The 16,732-nt window shown below is 47.1% G+C and overlaps 1 protein-coding gene and 1 pseudogene across 1 annotated transcript in view; one reads left to right on the forward strand and one right to left on the reverse strand.

The window, feature by feature from the left end:
- The window catches only part of LOC142577933 (scavenger receptor class B member 1-like), a 49,170-nt gene extending 44,053 nt beyond the window's left edge, over positions 1-5,117 (reverse strand). Inside the window, exon 1 of the mRNA XM_075687369.1 lies at positions 4,742-5,117. The gene's annotated coding sequence lies outside the window, so the exon portion shown is untranslated. The remainder of the gene's footprint in view (positions 1-4,741) is intronic.
- A 6,188-nt stretch (positions 5,118-11,305) lies between these two features.
- LOC142580632 (U2 spliceosomal RNA) lies at positions 11,306-11,468 on the forward strand (annotated as a pseudogene).
- Positions 11,469-16,732: the final 5,264 nt, after the last annotated feature.

Raw genomic sequence — 16,732 nt, forward strand, 5'->3', positions numbered from 1 at the left:
GAGGCATTCTTTGCCTCATTCTTGTCACTTTACGGTAGGTAGGTAGGTAGGTTCCTGTCTTGCCTCGCAATAATGAAAAGAAAACAATCTGTAACGGAGAGTGGAATCGCAACTCTGCCGTGGAGCGCATCAGCCCGGTGTTCTAACCACTAGGCCAGGGTCGCACGCATATTTATCTCGCTCCAAAGGCAGCCAGCTCTTTCGAAACCCTCGGCGCGACGTGCGCCACGTGCCACTCTCTCGTCTTCCTTGCGACAGATCGTGCTTTGAGGCGCCGTGTCCCGTTATCTCCGGGACCAGCACACAATCCCCAGCAGTTTCTTCGTAGCAGTTCAGGCTACGTAGAAACTCTGCGATGTTGTACTAACTTCATGATCGCCTAAGTTAACCACCGTTTCAACATTTCTTCTCCTGAGTTCATTTGCCGTTGTCGTTTCAACATACATATACCACATGACATAGCCATATGTGGGTACGATTGTATAACGCGTAGTCGCTGATGACAATCTGTGTTTTTCTCACTTACGCTCGTCCACTACTCATGCAGAACCCAAGAATCGTCGTGTCGTAAGTTCGCGTCGAACGGCCGGCACAGGTATATATATGCCTTTGCTGCCATACGATCGTCTTCGACTGCTGTCGTCACACACACCTACGCTCGTGGCCAGCACGCACAACCACTCAATTTGCACAAAAACGGTTTTTCTGGTAACGGTTTGCGGAACCCCAAACAATGCTTGATAGCGAGATACCTGCAAAATGCTGCGCATAACATCGATTCCCACAGTTCATGGGATCTGCACATTTTTTATTTTATTTTGCGGACTGAGGGAATGCCTTCGCCACGAACTTCACCAACTGGACGACCAACCGCTTTCCGAAAAAAGAATTCTACAACATTGAAAGGGCCTACCGTTACAGAAGAAGACCGTGCAAGTGCTATTGCGCTTTTTGCGATCTACCGGCCTGTGTGAACGACTTTAACTGGAAGGCCTTTTGTGTGTGTGTCTCCATGTGTGCGTCTTTCTTCTTTTCCCCCTTTTTTTAGCATTTTCCTCTCTGTCATCTTTCTTACCCCTATCCCCCATCCCCAGTGTAGGGTAGCAAACCGGAGACTCATATCTGGTTAACCTCCCTGCCTTTCCTCTTCATTCTCTCTCTCTATATTTTATTTTCACAGTTCAGCGAACAATCGTTATCCCCCTCTCCACTGACCTGTGCATGTTGAATATCAATATTTTTTTTAACTATTAAGAATGAAATGCCATGCATTCGAATCCAAGTTTCCGAGCGCGCGCACTATATATCTGTTGCATAGCCAAGGTTCTCTATTTGGCAGAGTGACGAATTTTCTTTAGTTGTGATGGTGGCAGCCGGCCTTCGTCATTCTTGAGGCGTATAGCGCCTCGCAAAAAAAAAAAAAAAACTGTACAACGAAAGCAAATAAGTTCAGCAGGGGCCAGAAATGTTGCCTCCGCGTTCTCTCCGCGGGCAAGCACGGACATGATGACGCGCAATAGTGCGAAAAACCCGAAGGAACAAAGGTGGGAAATGTTGCTGGACGTACTCCAATGCCGTTCTCGAACGATACTGCGTGGCCTTTCCCGATCGCTTACGGGCATCTTTCCAGAAAGGAAACAGATGAGCGTGAGGCGCACAGCAACGACGGGAATAAAGTATGTCATCAAGAGCAGCTTAGGAGAGGATGCCTGCATAAATCCACGCTTTTCACTACTGACTGCGTTCTCGACGACCGCCGAGCATGCACTTGTAGCCGAGCTGTTCGTGCGAGATTTGGAGTCAAAGCCTATTGTTTCCGTGCGTTTCTTGTGACGCCATGTCGACTGCACACGCGCGCACCTGGCGAGCTCCGGCCGACTCACAAGGTCGTAACATCGTGGCGCATAGCGGGAAGTGACGACAGAACGACGCAACCGCTATGTCCGACATTAAGCATACGGAGAGTGAAGTCAGAAGGAACCAACAGGAGAGCAAATGGAACGATATCGGTCTCAATAGTTGGCTGCCTGACCACATCATGAATTATGTTAGATATCTAAGCCAGCTTAACTAGTGTGTTCCTTTAGTCCGGCGGCCCGCCGAGGAAGCCTCACATTCCAAAGCACGGACCATTTACCGGGTCGCCTGAGGCCCAAAACATTTTGTATTACTCTGTTCCGTACGTTGTTTGTCACCAGAAAGTCTGTTCATACTCCTATGAACTCCAAAAGTTCAGAAGAGCACCGGCAAAATAATTAGCTGTGGCTCAAGCTGGTGCGAAATACACACACACGTTCTCTCCATGCACGCGCATGAAGAGCGACAGCCGCATCCGGCACACGGATGGGATGTGGCATGCAGTTTCACGGGCTCAAGTTGCAGAACCTGAAAACAATCTATACTTATCTTGCTGGGAACAATTGCTCGACCCCTCTGTTTGTTGTGTACAACTTTATAGTTTTTAGCTCATGATAATACACAGATCTGGCTAATTAGTCCTGGTTAGTTACTCCGTTATGCGAAATTGTTTTAAGAATGCTGACGACTATAGTATACACGACAGCCAGGAACACACAGTTGGTTCCACTTCCGAAGTTCGCCGTCCGTCTTATTTTTTATTTTGTAAATGCTTGCCCGCATTCAGTTGATCTTTTCAATGTTGAACTAATGTACAATTTTGAAGCACCCGTCTGCAGCATGAACAGAAAGAAAAACAACTCCGATTCTGTCGGTTGGTTTGGTCGCGCCTGTTCTTCTAACCGAGAGGAGAGATAATTACGTTTGATTAGGCGGATGGCCTTATTGGTCTAAGCAGGGGGTAGGCAACGAATTCTGTCCAGGCGGCCGGAGCACTTGCAGACGAAATCATTTATGCGCTGGCACGCGCATTCAGATAGGAGCCCCAAGGATAACGCTTCTTTTCAAAACTTGAAAAGTTTCGAAGGGTGTCCAGCGTGGCCCATTAGCGAAATGCCCTGGTGACAGACGAGTATTACGTACATGATGAATACCACAGTGAAAGCTGCGCTGAACAGACGCAGGAACCACTGTTTAAATCCCTGCTGAAGTAGACCGTATCTAAGGTGAAAACTGTGCAGTCCTGCCATATACTTACGCGATAGCCTGCACATTTGCACACCTGCCATCGGACGAAAATATTTTGCAGTGATGCGCAGAGGGCACAGACAGATTGGGTTTTGGTCAAGAGGAGCATTAACGAGGATGCCATAGGTCCTGTTTAAAACTTGTGGTGCGTCATCGTTCTTGGTACCTTTGCTGCGCATCGCCATGAGTTCCTGATTAACAGCTGTAGGACAAGGACGGTCGCTAGAGTCAATGTTTCGGCAAAGGGACTTGCCTTCGTCAAGGCAGCTGCTCTGACGAATACAAGTCCCCTAGTCTAAACATTGGCTCCAGCCCGAGGCATCCCATTGAATCGACAACTGTTCATCGCTTCAAGCGTCCTTTTTCCTGTGAACTATCTTGTTTGCTATTAGTAAATGTAAGATAATAATGATAAATTCTGTGGTATTACGTGCCAAATTCACAATGTGGTTACGAGGCACGCCGTAGTGGAGGATTAATTTGGACCAGCTGGGGTTCCTTAATGTGCACCCAGTGCACAGTGCACGGGCGTTATTGCATTTCTCCCCCACGGTCGCCGCAGTGGGGATTTTATTCCCCTAGCTCGTGCTTAGCAACATAACGCCACTAAACAACTACGTCAGGTGCATGCAAGGTGTGCATGTTATCACGCGTAATATTTATGCACTGATCTATGACGCATTCATCCTTCTTAAAGGACAGCTGCATAAATGAGCGAAATGAAGCGGCCATAAAAGAGTGCATTGCTCAATACACTGAAATAAGTTCTTCGATTTATTGCAAAATGCTACGTGTTTTGCCTTTATCTGTTTGATCGCGAATAGTAAGACCTATAATTTACACAGTTTTCCTGCACGTGCAGTTGCATACAGATTATACTGCAAGGCTCTTTACTCAAGCTGCTGCAAGAAAGCCTCTTTTTTTTTTAAGCACTTTTCTCTCCCTGGTGAGCCGGGTGACGTGAACTGCAGATGCTACATGGCTTTCACTATCGGTGTTTGAAGGCCCCGTTCAGCTGTAATGTTTCGTGAAAGTCTACTATGGCGTGGCGCGCAATGCTCCCTTCACGATAGACAAGCGGCAGCAAAGTAAAATTTACTTCATAGCGGTAGCACAGAAACCCAACACGGTTACATTTTTAATCAAGAAAAGCGAAAAAAAAAAAAGATGACACAAGAAACACATTTACAACGTCGTACATCACCTCCCTATGCGGCAGAAATACAATTTAATTTCGTTATTTGGGTCTTCCTACTCTCCACAGGTGCTAGATTCAGGAACTGCGAATTAATGCACACGTGGACCTAGTTTCATGCGTTTGCGACCAGTATGGAATGTCCGAGCGGAGCGTTTAACCGACAAAATCACTCGTGTTATTCCGAAGCACCGCTGCACATGTCGCTCGCGCTCTGGCAGATTCTAATTGCCCTTCGGTTACACCACTAATTACTTCGTAGCACAGGCTATCGCTGGGCCACCCTAACGCATTGACGAAACATAGTTCTCAGCCCGCGCGCGCTTCGGCGGCGCGTTAATAACGATGCGGAAAGCATTCACCCGCGCTTCATCTGGCGCAGACCGAACGACGTCTGCCACCTCACCGAGCACGCGAGCGCGCTGCCAGCATGCCTCTCACCTCTGCGATTCCTGGAGCACTTTCCGAGCGACGTTTCGTCTCACCCAAGGACGCCCCCGCGGCTGACAACGCAACAGAGCGGGGACCACTCTCGCAATGTCCGAAAAAAGAAATCGAGGGCTCGGGGGTACCTCAGGCGGACCCCTGTTCTCCGACGCAGGCCGCGCTTCCCTCTCCGGCACCCCGGAGAAGCAGTCGAGCCAAGCAGCAAGCGAGCACTCCCAGCCCAGGACCCGTCCGACCCGGCCCAGCACAGAGGCGCGCGCTGAGACTCTAGGGCCCGGCCGGCGGCGCTCTGTGGGCCTCGTTCCTTGGGAAGGGACACAGAACAGCGCGAACCGCTGTCAAGACGAAACCGCCGATGGCGGGGGGGCGGGTACCCTTGAGCTCATCGTCTGCCTCCTCGCCCCATGGCGTGGTGCGCAAGCCGCCAGCGCGCGACGGAAAGCGCGGTAACGCGACACTTCCGCCCGTTCGACGCCCGTCGCTGTTGCTTCAGCGATGCTCTCGTGCCGTTGGCCAGTCGCTGTGCTGTGCCGGCGGTTTGTGTTGCCTTCCTTTCTTCCTTTGCACAGCTTGACTTTCATCCGCGCGGCAAAGTGTGTTCGTAACACCCGTAGTACGTATATATATATATATATATATATATATATATATATATATATATATATATATATATATATATATATATATGCGCGAGCGTTCCCTGCTCATCTGCACTGAGAGCGGATGCGCTCGTCGTTACTTCCACAGTGGTTGTGTGCGTCGGAGTTTCATTCGCTTATGTACCGCATCATGCGCGAGTTCGACTTGAGTTGCGTCTTTCGCCCACTTTCAATTTCTGTCCCCCCTCCCGAGACCCGCCGCCGTCTCGAACCTTTCAGACTTGAAGAAAGGGAAGGGGCGGCCACAGCGGGGCTGCCGTTTAACGGAGTCACTGACACCGATCAACAGTACACGCGACTGGAGGGAACGATACAAGAAGTTTGTCTTGTCCCTCTCGGCGTCGCTGTCTGTCGTTTACCGCAGGAAGGGCAGCGGTCGCGTATGGTTTTTCTCCCGACTTCTGGATCCTTCTGATTTGCGCTGTCCGTTTGCGCGCAGTGGGGGCCGATGTGGATAATGTCTGCAAGGGCCTTGATGACCCGCCTTGATGACCCGCCTTGCAAACTGCGTTGTTTACTTTTATCAATGGTAATCGTTTTGTAGACTGCATCACTTGCGCAAACTTTGCCTGAATGATAGTTGCAGTTACTATATAGCGCCTACCGTGCATCAGCTGCACAGGCATACCTGCCCAATGGCGAAGCAGGCACATGAGCAGTTGTCACCTTGCACTGGTGGTAGCTGTGCGTACGCGTCGAATTTTAACAGAACTGTATATAGTTCTGTCACAATTCGATGTGTATAGTTTCTGGAGCCGTTACCAGATCCGCAAGCCAAATGAGGGTGTGCATTTATTAAAACAAGTATATTCAGCACATTAGCACGTGGATAAGGAATGTAGTGGTAGCTGAAAAGTGATAGCGATTTGATTCAAAGATTTATCTAAAACAAGGAAAGGCATGCACAGGAATGCGAAGTGACGTAAGTTATTAATGTTCCACCTACTAACTGTTACCAGCCGATGGCAGAGAGCGCATCCCGGTACAAAATGCGCTTGCTGCAGCAACGTAAGAAGCAGTCGTCAAGGCTCGAAGGCACTGAGACAAAAGCTGTCTCCCAGACAGAGAACAGAAAAGAATGCGCATGAAACGCGCGCTAAAGTTACGGAAGTGGCGAGCGCCTCTGGCAGTTGTCACGCCAATATCTCATCGAAATTTACGAGTGCCAATATTTTACGATCATGCGGTTTTTGCTTACGTTCACATGTAGCAGCGAGCTCCATCATGTTGACCTAGCGACGGAAGCTGCCCGTGGTCGGTCAACTATAACAGACCGATAAGGCTCGTCGTGGTGTTCAATTTCTGGGACCCCCGAGCGAGATAGCTCGCCAGAGGTCAGCCAACACGCCACCGAGATAACGTGGGACGCATCTTTCGCGAGGTGCACTTTTGAATCGCCATGTAGGCTCTTCCCTGTTCACTGGTGTTTAATGTCCCGCGTAAACAAACATCAGTGTGACTGTTCAAGAGTAGATGAACGCCGAAACCAGGCCGCCTTCGTGTTTGCACTCCACTGGACTTCGCGAATGCGCTGGGTGCACATTTGTTGAGTGACACATTGCTCTCTAATTGCATATGTCACACGCATGGTACTCGAATGAAATTGCCGGTAACACCAACATGTATGATACAAATGCGCATATGAAAGCACAAATAATGGCCCATGGAAATCCAAAATCAAGAATGGGGCTGACAGATGGAGTAGCACATTGTGGTATTAAGGCTATAAACAGCGATAACGTGCCTCAGAAAGGCTGGCCATCGTTTCGATAGGAGGACCTATCTTCGTCAAAGGAGGCCTCGTCATCCTCGGCATGTTAGTTATAACGGGTTAGTTGAGTGACGTAACGTGTGGTTGTTGTCGGTGGCGGCTGGCTGTAATAATGGCCCATGTAAGCGTCCTTTATAGACGACTTGAATGTACAGCGTAAGCACAGACGTACTAATGTTCTTCGACAGTCGATAGAGAGGCTAATTACTTCATTGAATTAAAGTGTGAAGAATACAGCAGAAGGCGTTTTATTTCCGGAACCGCGGCGTTATCTCCCTACATAAACTCAAAAAACTATTTTTGAAAACTGAGCAAGAACCTTAAGAAACCCTCCGCGTATACTTGGGCGAAGTGCCCGTCCTTGATGTCCACACATATTGTTGTTAACATTACTGAAACTGCTAGGACCTTTCATTTCTTCATTTTCTTCCTCCGGATTTCAGTTCTCTTAGCACGATGACTACCGGAAGCTTAATGTGCGTTAATGCTCTCATTTTATTTTCTGCAACGGTTCAAGCTTTCTCCAACTCATTCTCCTTGTTTCCCTGATGACTGTGCCGCGTAATGTAAGCAAAAAGAAAGCACCGGCTATCCACGCTGAGTGGAGCTTTAAACCAACGCGTATACACCAGCCATCTGTTCACTCTGTCCTGCGCGCGTCGCCTTCGTCAACTGCGCGGCCGACTTGTAAACGGCCTGTCGACACCACGTAAACTGCGTCCGCCTTCGTTCCGACAGGCTGCTGGGCTTTCAAAGCTGTGCACGCACGGGATACATTGTCGCTCCTTCCGGACATCATTCGGGAGACGAGGCATCACGGTTACCTTTTTGATCTTTCACTCAGTTCTATGCTACAGGGCAAACTGGTATCGATAAAAACTAAGTGGTAGTTTGGCTGGCAAGCGAACCTGAGCCGGAGAGAGAGAGATGTTTTAAAACGTTGGGAATGATTTCATTTGAATATGCCAACTGTTCCAAACTTAAGACAAGGAAAATGTGTGGAGCTTCTAGAAACAGGGCACAAGATGAGGCTAGTGTAATCTCAATACGCAAATTATCGTAAGTTACATAGTACGTTCACTATGGACGCTGCTACTATACTATGTATGATATGAAATTTGAACCGCACGAACTATGTCCAGAGCGTGCACACCCTTCGCACTAAGTGAAAAATGCCACACTGCTTCCATACTGAGTATATATGACAATATTTTTTTTTATTAGGAAGAAAAAGAAATACAGAAAAAAATATTCGTCTTTTTATGCGCATTATTCTAAGGGTAACTTGGTCAATAGCTTTATAGATGCGGTACCGCCGTCCTTACGATTTTCTATTTTGTGCACAACACTGCGCTGGAATAAATATTGTCACCAGCGGCACAATCGTTCTTCTGCCTTACCTGGGTTCACCTGTACGGCCACTCACAGTAGGCGCTGCGTCATTCATTCCGCGCTGTACTTATACTGAAAAGGCGACGTTGCCTTGTCAATCTCTTCAACAGTTTTTTGAGGAGATTGACGTATAGGCGTGTAGAAACACGTTGAGAAAGCATCGGCGCGTCTTATGTATGTTACGACGGATATTATGCTTAAAATGACTTCGTGTATCATACCGTCAGGCGGTCACTGGCCGCCTGACAACCCGCCACCGCCGTTCAGTTGAGCAACTGATCTCGAGCTCGCCGAGGGCGATACCGGCCGCGACGGCCGCATTCCGATGGGGCGAAATGCGAAAACGCTCCTGTACCGTGCATTGGGTGCACGTTAAAGAAACCCAGGTGGTCAAAATTATTTCTCCACTCCACTACTGAGTTCTCCACTACTGCATGTCCAACTAATAAACAGATCGTGATTTTCGCACGCAAAACGCCAGAATCTAGTTATAAGCTAATCTAATTTAAAACTAAGGGAAGACAAAATACTACAGCCAACGTTGAAAAACTTGCGCAGGCTCATTCAAACCTGAACAGCCAATGCAGCTCGCTCCCTGATTTCGAACTTGAGCCGGACTCACTGGAAATCGCCATCTAGCCTGTTCCAGTATAGCGTTACGTAAACACTTAAAATAAGGCTGATCCCTGAAACCGAGCTAGAAAGCAAGGGTGCCGCGCATTCCATCTGCTCGAAAGCATGCCGACTGGCATACCGTATTACGTTCCAGCAATGTTGGTCGCGTTGCCCAAATGCGAAGCAGCGAATAGCGACGCGTTCAGCATGGGTTCTACAAACGTGGCAGTTGCTGACCTGTAGGGCCCCATTCCGTAACAATATTTTCATCTTTCCATTCTCCTTAGTTTGCCGTTTTTCATCGTATCACATGAATCCACGCGCATGCGTTCACCCGCGCATGTGTTCACCGGAACGGTCCACCTAGATTGAAAGGGGGAGGGGGGAGGTAAGAAGAAATGCAAAAAAAAAGAGAGCTATTCCATTCTGTGAAGGTGGATGACCAGTGAAGCTGTTTAGCATACGACACAGAGGCGACACAGAATTTTGAACGTAGATAGGGACTCATTTACCGTAATGTTCATATACATTCGCGTGGACGACGGGATCGCCGCCCAGAGGAGCCGGAGGAACCTATACATGTGTGATACTCCGGCGGAACCACCACCAGGGGAGGGCGGAAGGAAAGGAAAGGAGATACGCAAGCGCTTGGAACGCCGACAAAGAGTGGGTGGTGCGAACGTAGACATGACCAAGTTGGACAAGTATTGAAGTGAGGCAGGCTCACAGTAAAATTGATTATGAAGAACGACTGAAGAATATGGAAGAAAGTAAACGGGCTGAAAGAGTCTTCAGGTGTTCGTACATGAAAAACATTGATTCACAGTGGAGGAAAAGAGGCCAGGAAGCTAAAGGCCAATCCACACGACGGACCGAGTCTGCGTTCCGATCGGTCACGTGATGCAACGTCACGGCCCGCCGCGGTCCGGTCCGGCGCAGAGCACATCCACACGGCGGACTGCAATAGCAGATGGCAGAGCAGACCAACCAGCTACACTAACGCTTTTTCGCCTTATCATTGTAATCATTCCGGCTCGAGTCTCACAATAACGCCGGGAACTGCTCAACGAGGGATACAAAATAAAAAAACCTCCTCGTCACTCGAAGAGGACATGTTGTTTAAAAAATATATCTGCTGCACGCACGTGTAGGCGGAACGCGAATGGCGGACATGAAAAGACTGGCTTTTGCAATAGTGTACTAGAATAATATATACCTTTGCTGAGCTGAAAACTAGATTGGATTTGGCTAAAAACACTGTTGCCGGACAACATTCGTTGGCTACGCCAAAATCACTGCGGTTTGCATGCGGTACGCCGCCAAAACTGAAGCGGGAAAAGCCTCGGCGATTTGTTGGACCGCGAGGGCCGCTGGCTTGCGCGGGCCAACGGCGGTCCGCACGAACTGGTGACGTCCTATCACGTGATGCGCGGACCGCGGTCCAAAACAGCAATTTGGTCCTTCGTGTGGATCGGTTTTTACCAGCAAGTATGCAGCCACTATGGTGAGCAACATGCCAACAAAGAACGTCAAGCGGAAAGTCAGAGAGGCTGAGATAATCTCATGGGTGGCGGCAATAGGAAAGAAACCTGCTATGAGGAACTACTTAAGAGGAAACACCGAAATCAGGAAAGAAACAATTTGTGATAACTCAAAGGTAAGCTCATTACTTTTTGAAGCGAGATCAGGATGCCTCAGAACACGCATTTATAAAACGAGATATAAGAAGGAATAAGAAGCACGGGCTTGCTGTTGTAAAGCGAGGGAAACAATGGAGCACGTTTTATTCGAATGTGAAGATATCTGCCCAGTGGTGATTTAGGAATCACTCGCCTCCTTGAAGGTCTTGGGTTCAGTGAGAGCAAGGGGAAAGTAAACATGTCCGCAACAGAGAATAGTAAGAGGCGATTGGAAGATCGGTGGAAGAAAAGTAGGGAAACGACAAATAACGGAGGCGTACAAAAACAAAGTTCACAATAGGGGCTCAGAGACTTTGGTTATGGGAATTAATCGTGGGGTTCTTTTTCTCCTTTTTTTAACATGGGTAGGACATTAGGCAATATAATAACAAAAGCTTGGTGGCGCAAACTCACCGCCGCGTTCGAAAGGGGTCGCCCTAATATCCATCCATCCGTCCAAGCATGGCCGACGCGGGTCAAAGTCTAGAATTCGGGCCCAAGATATTAAACTTATTTTTGCAAGTTGGTGGAGTGCTTGAAGCTTGCTTCACCTCTGCCGCGGGTCGGTCCGGTATTGCACTCTGTTCGGGATCGGCCCAGGGTTTTTGGTCTATGGACATCGATCCGTCGGAAGCTAGCCATATACAGCTTCGCTATAAAAAATCGGGTCGAAAAAAACCTTCCAAAATACAACCTCTAGACTTGCAGAACTACCGAGACGTCGGATGAACTACCACGAAACACGTTGCTGCATATTTTTTCCTGCTACTTTGCTTATGGTCGGAAACAATAAAACAGCTGTGATTGGACAGACAACGTAAGAACAGTACCTACTGCAAGATATAAATTATTTACCAGCTCACTGTTTATCTATATTTCTAACACCGAGCGTTAAGGTCGTGGGTTCAGTCGCGGCCGCGGAAGCTGCATTCCGAAGGGGTTTAGGAGCAAAATCGCTCGCGCACTGGGCGTTGGGTGCACGTTAGTGAACTCCTGGTGGTCAAAATCAATCCGGAGATAATACTGCATGCCTCATAATAACATCGTGATGTTGGCACGTAAAACCAACCATTTTCTTTTGTCCGTGGCCCTCCCCCCCCCCTTTTCTTTGTAATTATTTTTTTATCCGGAAGTTTACTTGCCTGTGTTTTCACCGGCAACCCTATTGAAGGGTGGAGTTTCTTGTTGGTCACGGATTTTAAAATTTTTTGTCGTACTTGAGCCTCCCGATTATAGTACCCAAAACGTTCTCCGAGCTGCTTAGGTTCTATCTATCGTTTATTCAGGATGTAGTGTAACTTTTCTTTGTCGCTAACCAACTGTTTAAACTTATAGAGGCCCTGTCGAAATTCATGACGTGGCAAGAGCGGTGCAGGATCTCCAAGAAGACGTCGCCGCCGGTCTTTCTTGCTTTTGCACATTTTAAAGCTAAAGGACCCTCCACTCAGATACTGTGAGCAGAGTGTCTGTAAGTCTCAAAATGTGCGAAAAAGAAATAAGAGCGAAATTTGCGGTATCCTAGAAAACGCGACATCTTTTCTTTGTATTGGCCTGCGTCACTTCTTACATTTTCTGCCAGTTACATCGTTTTCTTGCTGTATCTGCGTAAGAAATATACTAGTGCTTGATTTTTTTCTTTTTCTATTATCTATTATGCATCTTTCAAGTGGTTTATCATGTTTGTATCATCGTTGTGGTATTTCGCTGGTAACAGAAATAAATACGAAATATTTTTCTTTGTTTAATCAAACATTTAATGATTGTATTTGCACGAAATTTGTTTTGTTTTACGTGCGCTGTACTGCCCCCGGCGTGGGCGGGTCAGATACCTTTGTCAAGCACTCGGTGCGCTTTCTTGTGCCTACTGCCTTTTAAAGTTTTATGGAATTTTAGGGAATTAATAAAGTAAAGTTTAATATTCAAATAACGGGGTTTTAAAGCCTTAAGGCGGGTCCAGCGTGTTAAGACTCGATCCGGCCGCTTGCTTGTTTATTCGCGTGACGAGGTCCCATCGTGGTGCTCCGCTTCCTCGACGTGTCCGCGACCTCTTGGCGCGCGCCGGTCGAACGCTCCCGGCCAGGGCTGTGTCGGAGGCGCACGCAACAGGCGGCGTCCACGGTTACTCGCGCCGCCTAAACGCGTATGAACTCGCAGCTCGTGCTGCTGCCACGCGCGCACACGCAATTAATCATGCGACCGCGAGGCGCGACGCCGCTTCGCACATGCGCGAACCGCGGACAATCTCTGTGTTCTTTGGCGAGTGCCACTTACTCGCGTTGAAACTCGACGATCGCGACCGAGAATCGAGCACTCGGATCGGCACTTAAGGCTATAGTTGTCTCGGCGCAATAACAGAAAACACTTTTGGTGAAGCGCAGATAATAATTTTTAACGTGCTCTATGCTGAAACTGAACCGTCTAATATACGGGAAAACAGCTGCGGCCGAGTGAACACGACCGTTAAGTGGCACAAAGACGCTAACACGTCCTTCTGAATACAAGTTCAGGAGACGTTTATGAACGGCTCGTTCTCTGCACAAGAACAGAGCACACTCGACGGGTAGTCGTCGAGAAGGGCAACGCCGCTTCATTTAAGCCGGGCATGAAGAACGAAAGGATCGTGTTTGGAATGGACGAAGCCCGCATGCCCAATGTAGACACATGCTAACGAATTTGTTTGCACCCGCGTTCACAACTGCCCTATACATAAGGATTTTATAACGGTGGCGGATTTCGATTGCCACAACGAAAACGATGGTGCCGACGTACGGTGAACACTGTGGCCTAGCCCCCCCTCCCCCTCCCCTTTTCCGCCCTTTCCTTTATTTCTTTAGCTTTCTTTTCTTCATCTTTGTTTATTTTTCTCGATAGACGTCGGGGCTCGTTCTTTCTACGCCATTGAGAGCGCTGTCATCCAAACATGCAGAAAAGCAGCGACGTTATTGTTATTTCTTTATATGTATATATAGTGGACTTTCTTCAGAGCCCGGGAAGAATAACGACGCCAAAGATAACGTGATGAAAACAACTTCACCGGCTGTTTCGGAGCATGCTCTACAACTTTTCGAATAACCGCCGTGGTGGCGTAGTGGCCTTGATGTTGCGCTGCTAAAACCTGAGAACGCGGAATCGAATCTCAGTCGTGGCGGCCCCATTTCGATGGGGGCGAAATGCAAAAAATTGAGGAGCCATTCCACTCCGTGAAAGTGGATGACCAGCGAATCTTTAGCACATCTCACAGGGTTACACAAGGGTAAATGTATTTATTTTCATCATTTGTTAATGGCAATGACGATAGCGCTCTGATTACTGTGATATACAACTGATTGGTTCGGTTACAAATAAGGCAGAATCTTAGTCAAATCTATACACGATCGTTGTTGAGCAGTTCAGTGACTTGGATTGGTATGGCACTTCAAACCAAACTTTTCTAGCGCCAACTGAGTGAACCATTTCTTGTCTGGTTTTGAAATGTCCACATTGAAGGCTCCAACGCTGATCACATGGGTACTGTCATTACGACTAAACCATGCAACGTGGTCACGAACTTCTCCAGGCACACTAGGGCAGGCCTGGATATATATGCATAGTGGATATCACAATTCCGTGTTTAATTTTTACGGCACAGACATCCATTTCCACAGTCGCTGGCATTGTCCTCTTGCGAGTCAACAGGACCAATTTTAATTTATTTTGTAGCCATGAAACTTACGGGACTATGAGCAATTGTATCTTTTACTTGTTCGGGGGGTATGAGCCGTTGCTTCTGGGGGTATGAGCCATTGATGTGGACAATTTTCGACATGCTGCTGTCTATGTTGTATGCATTATTAGAAAAAATGTAAGCACTGTTCGCTTCACTTTGTTGAGGGCCTGTAGCCTCTGCCCTAAGGGGCGATGAGCCATTGCGTTTTTTGCCTGCTTATGGAGGTATGAGTGCTCACGGGGGTATGAACCATTGATGATGGTAGTTTTTGTTGAAACACACGAAAAATACACGGAACCCTAGCCATATACAGCTTCGCTGCAAGACGCTCGTGTGCTGTGCATTGGGAGCACGTTAAAGAACCCCAGCTAGTTAAAATTAATCCGGAGCCCCCACTATGGTGTGCCTCATAATCAGATCGTGGTTTTGTCTCCTAGAGCCTCAGAATTGAACACTTCAAATACAACTTATGTACTAAACAGAATATTTAAAATTATGCTTAATTAGCGGTAACGAATTACCTAACTGCAGGCACTTCAAAAATAGTTTGGGGAACTCGAGACGACTACGAAGAACACACCATTGCTATTATTCGTCTAAGGTGTATCATTCTATATTAAATTTTGGTTCAAGGTGTACGCGTGAGACACCCCTGGTCACACACACACACACACACACACACACACACACACACACACACACACACACACACACACACACACACACACACACACACACACACACACACACACACACACACATATATATATATATATATATATATATATATATATATATATATATATATATATATATATATATATGTAAGGTAATTCGGGTTTAATGGCGCAAAAGCAACTAAGGCCATGCTGCGCCAGTCACAGGACAGTATAAGATGCAATGTTACTGCAGCATTAGCTGTGTTATCTTAAAGTCGATGTAGATAACCGGTTTCACCTAAAAACTCGAACAAGTTAGTGAATGGCACTAGTGGATCGTCGCCCAATATTAAGGCAGGGTGCAAAGGTATATGTAAGTGATACAAATTTTTGAAATGTTTCCGCCTCTGTGTTTCAGTGTGTGGACATGATATAATGATGTGGGTTACTGTAAGCGTTTCATGACATTTATCGTATGTTGGTGGGTTTTCGTTTCGAAGTAAAAAATTGTGTGTTAGATGCGTGTGCCAATTCGAAGTCGACATAACATTACCTCATAGAACCGTTCTTGGTGAATGCATGATTTCCACTCCCGAAGCAGGGGTTTAGTCATATGTAACTTGTTATTTACGCACGAGTTCCATTCTTGTTGCCATTTTGATGCTAGGACCTTACGAACCGCTCGGATACTGTCTTTGTATGCAAGTGTCTTGTTTGTTATGCTTTTGTGCGCTTCCATGGATGTGCTTCTATCTGCAGCTTCATTCCCTGCTATTCCAACGTGGCTTGGAAACCAGCAGAATCGTATAGTTCCTTCGTAGTTCTTGTTAAATGCTATGTTTAAGATATCGCCAAGCAGGGGTTCAGACGCGGAGTTTAGGTTTAGGGCTCTTAGGGCACTTAACGAGTCGGTGTAAATAACAACATTCTTCTGCTTGCCAGAAGTAATTTTCTAAACTGCCATCCATATCGCATAAACTTCAGCGGTAAACACCGAAGAAAAATTATTTATCCGAATGCTATTTTCCCAATTTTTCGTTACGATCCCAACACCTACGTGTTCTTGTGTTTTAGAGCCGTCAGTGTAAAATTCAGTGCAATTTTTATATTTTTCTTGAATAGCTCGGAACTCTCGTATTATCTGTTCTTGTGGAAAGTCTTTTTTTCTTTACATGTGTTAACGTCCAGTCACATAGTTGTGTAAAATTGCACCACGGGGGCAATCATGGTGGCCTTTCGGCAACCTGCAGGGCTTCAGGAGGAACATCATAAGTCTGACAGTATTGTTCGTGTAGTAAGATGAGTGGCCGAATCATGTTTGGTTTATTTGTGTAGTGTACTCGGTATTTGCACTGTGTTACGATGTTGTAGCATATATGTTGTGGTGATGACCGAATTCTTAATACATAGCAAAGTGTAAGTTGTGCTCTGTGGTGCTGTAATGAAGGCTCATTAGAGTCAACGTATACACTTTGTACAGGCGATGTCCTGTAGGCACCACTTG

The sequence above is a fragment of the Dermacentor variabilis genome, chromosome 4 (assembly GCF_050947875.1).
Source record: "Dermacentor variabilis isolate Ectoservices chromosome 4, ASM5094787v1, whole genome shotgun sequence".
Taxonomy (NCBI): domain Eukaryota; kingdom Metazoa; phylum Arthropoda; class Arachnida; order Ixodida; family Ixodidae; genus Dermacentor; species Dermacentor variabilis.